Below are 13,261 nucleotides of genomic sequence, written 5' to 3' on the forward strand. Positions count from 1 at the left end.
ATGCTGGATGTAGTCCTGTGGAACGGCTTGCCGTGCCATTTCCACCTGGCGCCTCAGTTGGACCAGCGTTCGTGCTGGACGTGCAGACCGCGTGGGACGACGCTTCATCCAGTCCCAAACATGCTCAATGGGGGACAGATCCGGAGATCTTGCTGGCCAGGGTAGTTGACTTACACCTTCTAGAGCACGTTGGGTGGCACGGGATACATGCGGACGTGCATTTTCCTGTTGGAACAGAAAGTTCCCTTGCCGGTCTAGGAATGGTAGAACGATGGGTTCGATGACGGTTTGGATGTACCGTGCACTATTCAGTGTCACCTCGACGATCACCAGTGGTGTACGGCCAGTGTAGGAGATCGCTCCCCGCACCATGATGCCGGGTGTTGGCCCTGTGTGCCTCGGTCGTATGCAGTCCTGATTGTGGCGCTCACCTGCACGGCGCCAAACACGCATACGACCATCATTGGCACCAAGGCAGAAGCGACTCTCATCGCTGAAGACGACACGTCTCCATTCGTCCCTCCATTCACGCCTGTCGCGACACCACTGGAGGCGGGCTGCACGATGTTGGGGCGTGAGCGGAAGACGGCCTAACGGTGTGCGGGACCGTAGCCCAGCTTCATGGAGACGGTTGCGAATGGTCCTCGCCGATACCCCAGGAGCAACAGTGTCCCTAATTTGCTGGGAAGTGGCGGTGCGGTCCCCTACGGCACTGCGTAGGATCCTACGGTCTTGGCGTGCATCCGTGCGTCGCTGCGGTCCGGTCCCAGGTCGACGGGCACGTGCACCTTCCGCCGACCACTGGCGACAACATCGATGTACTGTGGAGACCTCACGCCCCACGTGTTGAGCAATTCGGCGGTACGTCCACCCGGCCTCCCGCATGCCCACTATACGCCCTCGCTCAAAGTCCGTCAACTGCACATACGGTTCACGTCCACGCTGTCGCGGCATGCTACCAGTGTTAAAGACTGCGATGGAGCTCCGTATGCCACGGCAAACTGGCTGACACTGACGGCGGCGGTGCACAAATGCTGCGCAGCTAGCGCCATTCGACGGCCAACACCGCGGTTCCTGGTGTCTCCGCTGTGCCGTGCGGGTGATCATTGCTTGTACAGCCCTCTCGCAGTGTCCGGAGCAAGTATGGTGGGTCTGACACATCGGTGTCAATGTGTTCTTTTTTCCATTTCCAGGAGTGTATGTCACTTGGGAGATAGTAGATGTACTTATTATATTTTCAACGTCGTCTACCAATAGATAGAGTAGTGGCATAGCTACCAGAGCTCCCCCTGTCCTTACGCTTTAATAGGGAATGCTGACAGCCAGAGCCTCAATGTGGTGCAAATGGCTGGCCGCAGTGGTCGAGCGGTTCTAGGCGCTTCAGTCTGGAACCACACGACAGCTACGGTCGCACGTTCGAATCCTGCCTCGGGCAGTGATGTGTATGATGTCCTTAGGTTGGTTAGGTTTAGGTAGTTCTAAGTTCTAGGGGACTGATGACCTCAGATGTTAAGTCCCATAGTGCTCAGAACCATTTGTACCATTTGATTTTGGCGCAATTGTGCGAAGCAAGTAGGCAACCACGCCACGGAGCCGCAGTCGTCCTTTCTACAGCCAACTGAGCGAATTTGAAAGGGAGCAAACTGTTGCGTTTCGAGTGACTGGATCGACCTTTCGGAGAATTTCCACACAAGCTGGACGCGATGCGTCAGTTGTGCAACAATGCTGGTGTCAGGGACCACGTGAACTCTCTCGTACACGTAGACGAGTTTTGGACGTCCATGGAGCACAGACGCCCTCCGACATCGTCGTATTGTAGTGGCGTCTGTGGCAGTTCGTACAGCTACCACAACACGGATAAGGCGTTTTATGAGCCCAGACGTGTTAACACGAACTGTTGCGACTCCTAGCCGTATTCCACTGACACCACGGAATCGAGGTGCACGGCTTAGCAATGAAAGTAGATTCTATATATATGAAGATGGTGAAGATGGTATGTGTTCTTTCGGACGTGTACGAAAGAACAGATTATATATATATATATATATATATATATATATATATATATATATATATATATATATATAGTTAATGCTCACCGTCCATTGGACCATCTTCTTCTGGGCGGATGCACAAACAGTGCCCGAAATTTTACGAGAGTCGGCGGTATGGCCGCGAGTAATGAGTATGATGGGCAGGGGCACTATGATTATAGTGCGGGACAATAAGTTGCGAATGTGGGTCTCACGGGAGGCGTGTCAGGGATAAGTCCCTGCAGTCGCACTACCCTCTGTGTCCTCGGTGGCTCAGATGGACGGTAGCTGTTGGTTAAAGGTAGCGTGTACAGTACATAATCGCCTGTGAGGTTAAGGTCCTGGGTTCCATTCCCGGCTGTTCTTATAGCCGGCACAGTAACTCAGCAACTCTGTAATAAAAAAAATCTGAGTTAATGGATCAACGACGAAATGAAACGGATGGCTTGTGACGTCTGCCCCGAGCATATACAACGAACAAAAACAAACAAAATGAGATTAATAAAAAAACACAGATGGATAGAGCGTCTGCTATGCAAGCAGGAAATCCCGGGTTCAAGTCCCGGCCAGGGCACACATTTTCAACTGTTCTCGTTGACTTACATCAATGCCTAAGGGTATTCATCTCATTGTAAAGTAGACTCTATCTGCACACAAGTTGAAAGGTCTCTGTTTTATTCCTTTCATATTAATTTACTGAATCTGTTGTCGTTTATGGCATAAATTCCACTTCTAAATTTACAGTGGTATTTCTGACTCCATTTGGGAGGAGACTGAGCGGTGGAACGTGTTACTTTTACACATAAACAAGAATGATCTGTCACACTACTACACTTTAAAACACAGTTTATATGTAATTCATGTCACACAGTCTCATATGGAACTTACGTCCACTTTCTTTTATATACTGTGTATGATAAGATACTGTCATCCCTCTTCCCTTCTGTGTGAAAGGATGAATGAGGAAATATATTTCTGGTTGCATGCTTGATGATAGCAGACAAGCCTGTCTACTAGAGAAGAGTAGGACCAATGTTGGAACAGGTAGCTACGCTTTCTAACAGCAAAGAGGTTTCTATTCTTGGTATGGTCCTGACTGTCCCTTGTCATGTTGGTATAGGAAGCTGCCTCTCTGGTCACTTCCGTTTGTATCTGTGAGGCACCCTCAGGAGGGGCCCATGGCAGTCTGTCCGCGCCGAGCATCTGAAGTGGTAAGATCTCCGGCTAAGCGCTTGTCTGCTAAGTCCGTGGGAGAATGGATTTCTTAAGTTCAGTCTAACTGAAAATTTAATCACCTTTATTTCAGGTTTAGATCTAAAATACCTTATGTTATCTTAAATTGCAACGGAGTGTAATTCGAGTGTGAAGTTCAGAATACCTTCCAGTAGTTGCTTTGTCACTACGTTGTGAGTAAAGTGGAACCACATGTTGATGATCTGTAACTCTAAGATCATCCATCTTAAATGCGAATGTGCATGAGATTATAACGTCTCGTCTTGACAATATTTTTCAATATAGCAACTTTTCTTTATGTACAGCCCACGTGGGGTGTACTTTGAGAGACCAGTACCATGTGCTTATACAATTGTTTGACCCATCAGGTTAATAGTAAGACAATAGTAACCAGTTCGAGGTTTTTCTTTTGTAAATTGCGTTTCGATGTAATTTATTTTAATCATCAAAATTATTGTGGAGTTACACTCTTTGTGTAAACCAAATTGACCACGTGAAGCATGTGGTGTAATCATCAAAGTAGCCCTCAGCTATTCTTTTCGGGAAGATTCCACAGAGAATTAGTATGAATTTAGTATACCAGTGTGTGGTAATTTCATGACGGACAGGATTGCGCTACAAACGTAACTTCTTTGGGTGAAAATTGAATCGGTTGGTTGTGGTTACTTTACTCTGGCATATGTTTCAATGTTCTGCGTGTGTTATTTTATGAATGCAGTGTTGTATGCAGTCTCCCAATCTTGGTTCAATATTTGTTGTGTTCCGTAAGATTACAAACTCACATTTTCACAATCTTAAAAAAGGCACCAGTTTAGTTATCAATCAAGTTTAATAAGATGAAATTTTAACGGAACAATGATCAATGCTAAAATAAATGTCAAAATATAAATTGATTTATATCTTTTTATTTAAATTCTCTTTATATATATATATATATATATATATATATATATATATATATATATATATATATATATATATAACCGGTTGTAGTAAGATGGCTATTAAAAGACTATAATTAATGTTAGTCTGGTTGGAAATTTGGTAAACTAGACTGGATACCTGGTGAAACAGTTGCTCAGTAATGCAAGGTTAACTTCCCCAGATAGCTCACAGCTTTTAACCCGCTTTTATTGTCTTGAATATCAGCACCGCTTTCAGAACAACTTAATGTATCAACATTACAAAGTGGCGGTCGTCTGCCCATGTAAGGTAGACCTGCTAAGCGCTGTCTCGTAGAGTGCATTCGTCGAAGACAAACTGGCCCCACTCCAGGTCTTATGGTCTGGAGTGCGATAAGCTATAACTTCGTTCACCTTTGGTGTTTCTGGTGCTGGATACCAGCGCTCGGTGCTTGCAGGATTCTTTTAGACCAGTTGTTTAGCCGTTCTTGCAACAGAAAGGCGATGCGTTATTCCAAGAGGACAGTTCTCGCCCGTACGCTGCCCGTGAAACTCAACGTGCTCTGTAAGGCGTGCAGCTACATCCCTGGCCAGCAGGGTCTCCGGACCTACGAGATACGATGAGCCGAGAAGTGACACTTGCGACGCATCAGCCAACGACACTTACAAAACTACGTGAACAGAACCAGCAGCCGTGGAATAAAGCATCCCAGTATTCGCCAAATGTACGATCAATTAAATGCCAGAGTCAGCTCCTGCGCTGCCGCCAGTGGCGGATGAATCATGTGCTGATATGAGTGTTTCATTATGGGTCGTTATCTGGTATCTCAAAATCGATTGTGCTATTGATCTATAGATGTACTATTTCATGTACACTACTGGCCATTAAAATTGCTACACCACGAAGATGACGTGCTACAGAAACGAAATTTAACCGACAGAAAGAAGATGTTGTGATATGCAAATGATCAGAGCATTCACATGTTGGCGCCGGTGGCGACACCTGCAACGTGCCGACATGAGGAAAGTTTCCAACCGATTTCCCATACACTAACAGCAGTTGACCGGCGTTGCCTGGTGAAACGTTGTTGTGATGCCTCGTGTAAGGAGGAGACATGCGTACCATCACGTTTCTGACTTTGATAAAGGTTGGATTGTAGCCTATCGCGATTGCGGTTTATCGTATCACGACATTGCTGCTCGCGTTGGTCAAGATACAATGACTCTTAGCAGAATACGGAATTGGTGGGTTCAGGAGGGTAATACGGAACGCCGTGCTGGATCCCAACGGCTTCTTATCACAAGCAGTCGAGATGACAGGCATCTTATCCGCATGGCTGTAACAGATCGTGCAGCCACGTCTCGATCCCTGAGTCAACAGATGGTGACGTTTGCATGACAACAATCATCTGCACGAACAGTTCGATGACGTTTTCAGCAGCACGGACTATCAGCTCGGAGACCATGGCTGCGGTTACCCTTGACGCTGCATCACAGACAGGAACGCCTGCGATGGTGTACTCAACGACGAACCTGGGCGCACGAATGGCAAAACGTCATTTTTTCGGATGAAACCAGGTTCTGTTTACGGCATCATGATGGTCGCATCCGGGTTTGGCGACATCGCGGTGAACGCACATTGGAAGCGTGTATTCGTCATCGCCATACTGGCGTATTACCCGGTGTGAAGGTATGGGGTGCCATTGGTTACACGTCTCGATCACCTCTTGTTCGCATTGACGGAACTTTGAACAGTGGACGTTACATTTCAGATGTGTTACGACCCGTGCCTCTAATCTTTATCCGATCCCTGCGAAACCCTACATTTGCGCAGGATAATGCACGACCGCATGTTGCAGGTCCTGTACGGGCCTTTCTGGATACGGAAAATGTTCGACTGTTGCCATGGCCAGCACATTCTCCAGATCTCTCACCAATTAAAAACATCTGGTCTATGGTGGCCGAGCAATGGTGGCTCGTCACAATAAGCCAGTCACTACTCTTTATGAACTGTGGTATCGTGTTGAAGCTGCATGGGGAGCTGTACCTGTACACGCTATCCAAGCTCTGGTTGACTTAATGCCGAGGTATATCAAGGCCATTATTACGGCCTGAGGTGGTTGTTCTGGGAACTGATTCCTCACGATCTATGCACCCAAATTCGGTGAAAATGTAAATACATGTCAGTTCTAGTATAATATATTTGTCCAATGAATACCCATTTATCATCTGCATTTCTTCTTGGTGTAGCAATTTTAATGGCCAGTAGTGTATTCCATAGGTACTGTTGCAAAAACAAATCTCGAGTGAACTGGAAACCTCTAAATTGTGTTTACCGGCAGTGCAGTTTGGCAAAAGCTTTGCAAAATCTCTATTCGTGGATTTTTCAGCAACGACCTTGACATTTAGTAGGTTTAGGAGACACGTTATTAAAAAATAGGTCGGGTAGTTGGTAGAACTTTTATAAAGTAAAACGGAGATATTGGAGTACTTCGTGCACGTAATACCAGTGCCCCAACAAACTCTGGCAAGAGCGGGCGACGAGCGCCGGAGTAAACGCTGGCACACGGCCGCAGTGCAAACACTGGCCAGCCGGTGGCCAACATTGACTTTATGTGGCTCCCATTAAGCTACCACGCGACCGGAGAACGCCACGAGAAAATCACTACCGGAAGCTCCTCAAAGGCGCGTGCACGTGGACGCGCCACTCGTCACAAGCAAGTGGAGCTGTCTGACAGCTATATCCTCCATACATGTGCTTTCTTATCCTCAGGGAAAGTGAAGTGTTAAATTAAACAGTGGCATTTTAAAGGCTGAATCAAAACAATGTTTCGTGAATGATGGAATCAGAGCTGCAAGGTTGGGGGGGGGGGGGAGGGGATTGGGAGAGGGTACTATCATATCACTAACCGTTGTTCAAAATCTCTTGCATTTGAGCTTAAGAGCCGCCACGTACTGCATTGAGGTGAGAAAAGTCAACGACGATGCAATTTCTATGGATTACAGTGCGCCATGTGCGAGCATTCTGGACAATTAAAGCAAATGAAGATCGCCTAACATGAATTCCATCGAACAATTATGGGGCATAATAGAGAGGTCAGGTCCTTCACAAAATCCTGCAGTGGCAACACCTTCGCAATTATGGACGGCTATAGAGGCAGCCTGGCTAAATGTTTCTGCATGGGATTTGCAACAACTTGTTGGGTCCATTCCACGTCGAGTTGCTGCACTACTTCGGGGAAAAGGAGGTGCGACATGACATTAGGAGGTAGTGGCTCCAAACTGCTGAGGTCAACGCTCTGTAGACTTACACACTACTTAATCTAACCTAAACTAACTTACGCTAAGGACAACACACACAACCATGCCCAAGGGAGGACTCGAGCTTCCGACGGGGGAAACCGCGCGAACCGTGACAAGGCGCCTCACACAACGCGGCTACCCCGCGCGGATGTTTGGTGGTATCCCATGACTTTTCTCACCTCAGCGTATACAAGTTAAGACTGATGTACTTGGACACGTCACTCATTTATAAATGTACACTACCGGTCATTAAAATTGTTACACCACGAAGATGACGTGCTACAGACGCGAAATTTAACCGACAGGAAGAAGATGCTGTGATATGCAAATGATTGGCTTTTCAGAGCATTCACATCAGGCTGGCGCCGGTGGCGACACCTTCAACGTGCTCACATGAGGAAAGTTTCCAACCGAATTCTCATACACAAACAGCAGTTGACCGGCGTTGCCCGGTGAAACGTTGTTGTGATGCCTCGTGTAAGGAGGAGAAATGCGTACCTTCTCGTTTTCGGCTTTGATACAGGTCGGATTGTAGCCTATCGCGATTGTGGTTTATCGTATCGCGACATTGCTGCTCGCTTTGGTCGAGATCCAATGACTGTTGGCAGAATAGTGGGTTCAGGAGGGTAATACGGAACGCCGTGCTGGATCCCAACGGCCTCGTATCACTAGCAGTCGAGATGACAGGCATCTTATCCGCATGGCTGTAACGGATCGTGCAGCCACGTCTCGATCCCTGAGTCAACACATGGGGACGTTTGCAGCACAACAACCATTTGCACGAACAGTACGGCGACGTTTGCAGCAGCGTGGACTATCAGCTCTGAGCTGCAATTACCCTTGACGCTGCATCACAGACAGGAGCGCCTTCGATGGTGTACTCAGCGACGAACCTGGGTGCACGAATGGCAAAACGTCATTTTTTTTGGATGAATCCAGGTTATGTTTACAGCATCATGAAGGTCGCATCCGTGTTTGGCGACATCGCAGTGAACGCACCTTGGAAGCGTCTATTCGTCATCGCCATACTGGCGTATCATCCGGCGTGATGGTCTTGGGTGCCATTGGTTACACGTCTCGGTCACCTCTTGTTCGCACTGACGGCACTTTGAACAGTGGACGTTACATTTGAGATGTGTTACGACCCGTGGCTCTACCCTTCGTTCGATCCCTGCGAAACCCTACATTTCAGCAGGATAATGCACGACCGCATGTTGGTGCGAGCCTTTCTGGATACAGAAAATGTTCGACTGCTACCCTGGCCAGCACATTCTCCAGATCTCTCACCAACTGAAAACGTCTGGTCAATGGTGGCCGAGCAACTGGCTAGTCACAATACGCCAGTCACTACTCTTGATGAACTGTAGTATCGTGTTGAAGATGCATGGACAGCTGTACCTGTACACGCCATCCAAGCTCTGTTTGACCCAATGCCTAGGCGTATCGAGGCCGTTATTACGGCCAGAGGTGTTTGTTCTGGGTAACGATTTCTCAGGATGTATGCACCCAAACTGCGTGAAAATGTAATCACATGTCAGTTGTAGTACAATATATTTGTCCAATGAATACCCGTTTATCATCTGCATTTCTTCTTGGTGTATCAATTTTAGTGGCCAGTAGTGTGTCTGGCTACCGTGCATTAGTTATCTACGATGGACAGCCTAGGACGTGTGTAATATACTGCTCCAATGAGCATGCGTGCTAAGTACTCCGTGCTGCACATGGTATAGCTACCGCTCGGACGCGGTTGAGCGCGCAGCCGGCGCCGTAACATGCCAGTGACGTAAGCACCTGGCAGAGCAGCGCTGTCCTCGTCTGCGACGATAAACAATTCTCAAGAAACTAAAATCGAGAATTTTTACAGATTGAAAACTTAGAAATGCATGTAGCATATGAAGATATCGATTCTGGTCACCAGAAAATGGCACTTACATAAAATAATGATAACTCTGAAATTCTATCGATATACGTGACGGATGACAATCACACAGTGAAAACTGACAGTAACGCATGTGAAAATCGTGTTGCACCACCTCATAAGAACAAGAAAGGAGAACAGCTTATTGAGCAGCGGATGTCGAAGCTCTCAGACACACAAATCAGGTCAAATCAAGACATCGCCGATCAATCCTAGTCACGACAAGGAAAAGAGCGGAAGCCACCCCTGTATCAGTCCGAGTAAAAGAACAAACATCGTAGAGGGCCACGCAACCTACGGTCTCACTACAAAAAGAACAAAATCTAAGGATAGAAATGAAGGCAAAACCTTAGGTACATTGGATTAATCCACTGAAATGGTAGGCCAGTAGCGAAAACTAGCCAATAACAACCAACGCATCACTTCAGATGTTGACAGATGAAAACCTTCATGGAGTTAGTCCTGAGTCATTACGATTCCAGGGAGAAAATCAATGATATTGCTGTATTACAGGAGGTTATGCTTACACTTCTTTAAATACCATGCTTTAAAGAAATTTTAAATGCGGATGGCGGTAACTTTGTCTGCTATATAATAAATGAGATAGTATCAGACTCATTTGAGGAATACAAACATTACAATGGATTTGAATTCTTTGAAGAATCTTCTACTGTCCACCAAATAATATTTTGTCGGCAAGGAATAAGTTAATATGTAATAAAATATGTAAGAGAGATATTGAGCAAAGATGAATAACACGTACTAATTACTTCGGTGTTTGCAGATCCCATGGGAAATACGGGCCCCGCAACGAAGTTATGACGTCACACTAATTGCCTTGCCCGACGTACATCTCGAACGTGCGGCTACGTTCGGAAGGAAGATTGGGCTTAACGTCACGTCGACATCGTGGTCATTACAGACGGAGCACAAACTCAGATTGTGTCAAGGATGGGGAAGGAAACTGGCCGTGCCTTTTCACAGAACCATCCCGGAATTTTCCTGGAGTGATTTAGAGAAATCGCGAAAAACCTAAATCGGGATGGTCAGAAGCGGATTTGAACCGTCGACCTCTTGAATGCAAGTCCAGTGCGGCAACCATAGCTCCACCATACTCCGTACTACGTCTGGTTTTAGGCGGAAAATCAGTATTTCAATGGAAAGGGTACCCACTAAACTCCTTAACTTTGTCATATATTATCGAGGGCGTGAGTCTATTTAAACGTGCGGCTACGACGAGTTCAAGTAGTCTCGAACAGTAAATCCCTTCCCACTCGCTACAACTCGTCGGACTTGCAGGGTCACGTGCTCTGACGTGCGCCACGGAGCTCATATATCTCGCTGGACCCAGTGTGTGCCACGTGTGTAAAGAATCTTATCAAAATTATTGTGGGATGTATATTTTTCATTTGCTTTCAGTTCTCTTGAACTACATTATTTAGCTGATCTGACACTTCTTTAATTTTCGTCGTTTCAACGTCATATATAAGGGAATTTAAAAAAAGAAGCTATTTATTTATATACATGTCCTTTTTTCTTGAGGAACGTGATAATTTAATACAGAATCAAGAAGATTCTATTATTAATTTTATTTTCACTATGTCAAGACCATGTGCGAAAAAATGATCCTTTTCATAAGATCCAGTTCCATTAAGAGCAAGAATTTATTTTAATGTCGGTATTTATTAAGCGAAGAACGGACTGTGTACTTTATAAAGTAGTAATTACGTTTTTATGCAGAAGCAAGTATATACATCTTTCTTTTTTGTAAATTTTCTACCTGATAATCAACCAGAAACGAATGTTATTTTCTTGAAGAAGACAACATTTTGTTGAATTGCATATAAAGCCGCGCCAATAAGGTACATATTGGTGAGCTCAAGGAAGGGCTGAAGGGAGGAAGGCGGTCCGCAAAAAATAGAAAAATAAAATTTTTAGCGTAAGAAAAAGGAGGGTGGTGCACTTTCCCGCGAAAGGCTAAAGTCATAGTTCGATCCCCATCCAGCGCACAATTTTAATTTGCCAAGAAGTTTCAAATGAGGGCGCACTAAGCTGCAGGGTGAAAATTTATTCTGGAAACTTCTGAAGTCTCTGTAGCAGTTGGTATTAGTCCTATATTGCTTTAAAGGGGAATACTGCTAAGGTTACGTGTATTATGAGGCAGATGATACATACTGAACTTCAGGATGTCTCGCTAAGACTTACTACGACTAACATCTACCATAATTTCAAACGCTAGCTTCTGTACTTGTATTCTAAAAAAATATATGATCTGCGCGTGGGAATATGCAAACTAATCCAGTTTCTGCATTTTTAAAAGTCCTGTGTACAAGATTATTTATACCACGCCCGTCTCATTGTACATCATAAGACAAATCGCCATACCGATCTTTGGTTCCACTATTCATATTTGCAGATTCTGACGTTCTCTTTGAAATTCTGAATTGTACTAGAAACATCGTATCTTCATTATTGTAAGTTATTTTAATAGCTGTCCTTCCAGTATGAAATATTCTGTTTTATATTCAGAATGAATGTTCAGCACGATCAATTTTCAGTACCGTTTGTCATTGTACCATCAAACATGCTGTAATCAGCGATATACGAATTATGTTAGTTTACTTTCGTGGTGGTAAAAAAATAGAAGGAAGGTTACGGTTTAGCTCCCGGTCAACGACACAGTCATTAGAGACGGAACACGGGCTGGAACCAGGGAAAGTTGGAAAAGAAATCGAAGCCTTATCTTAGGGAAGGAACCATTGTTACATTAGGCTTAAGCGACGTCCTTCCAAATATGAGTCCAACTAGTTACCACTGGGTCCCCTTTCCGTTGTTGCTGAAGGCTTTTCTAATTTCGTGGAAAAAGAAAACATTACTGAATAGTTCTTCTTTATAAGACGCTTTTGGATACTTGATTATAATTAATATCATTGTTTGCACAGTTCTTTTTTATGATAAAATATTTGACGTAATCAGTCGTTATGTTACGTAATACGAACTTTGTTAAAACCGTTTAGATTATCTCGCATCTTATTTTTACAATTACGCAGATCATCACGAAATATAGTTTAACGTCATAACCAACGAAATGGTAATCATTTGTCTGTAAGAAAAGTAATTCGGCTAGATTTCATCCCCTTCAAATTGGAACAACAAACGTTTAACTTCCAGGAAAGTAATTAAAAGCTCAGAATCGTTGGTCCGTCAACTTGTCGAGAACTTCGCAGTCGTAATGAATGTACTTAAAGCAATAAATGGTCCTTTAATGTCTTACACAGAAGGTTCTTCGCAATGAAGAATGCTTTACTGAGCAATATCGGTTCCAACTACAGAATTTCCCGAGCTGCTGTTCTCTACGATATTATTAGCCGTGAAGTAGCGCGAGAAATACGGAGTATATCCTTACGCTCAAGACTTCTGTCCTTCTGCCTTTTGCCCATATTTCATATAGAGATATCTTGAGACAAAGCTGCAATTTTTTTTCTTTTCTACAGCCTTATGACTGGTTTGATGCGGCCCGCCACGACTTTCTCTCTGCTGCCAATCTCTTCACCTCAGAATAGCACGTGCATTCAAATATTCTCTGACACGAGAAACTTTAGAAAGCAAGTTATTTGATTCTAGGGTGCTGTTATTGTACTGGATTCCTATAAACCTCTTCTAACAGTCCGTCCTTAACGATATACTATTCTTTTCTGTAGATCAATTATTTTGCACTTTTAGTAAACTTAATTACATCTGAATCGAAGATGTATGGCACAAAAATGACTTAATACACCACTTCCTAAAACAGGCCGCTCGGGATTGGCCGAGCGGTCTAGGGCGATGCAGTCATGAACTGTGTGGCTGGTCCCGGCGGAGATTCGAGTCCT

Source organism: Schistocerca cancellata, chromosome 3 (assembly GCF_023864275.1).
Source record: "Schistocerca cancellata isolate TAMUIC-IGC-003103 chromosome 3, iqSchCanc2.1, whole genome shotgun sequence".
Taxonomy (NCBI): Eukaryota; Metazoa; Arthropoda; class Insecta; order Orthoptera; family Acrididae; genus Schistocerca; species Schistocerca cancellata.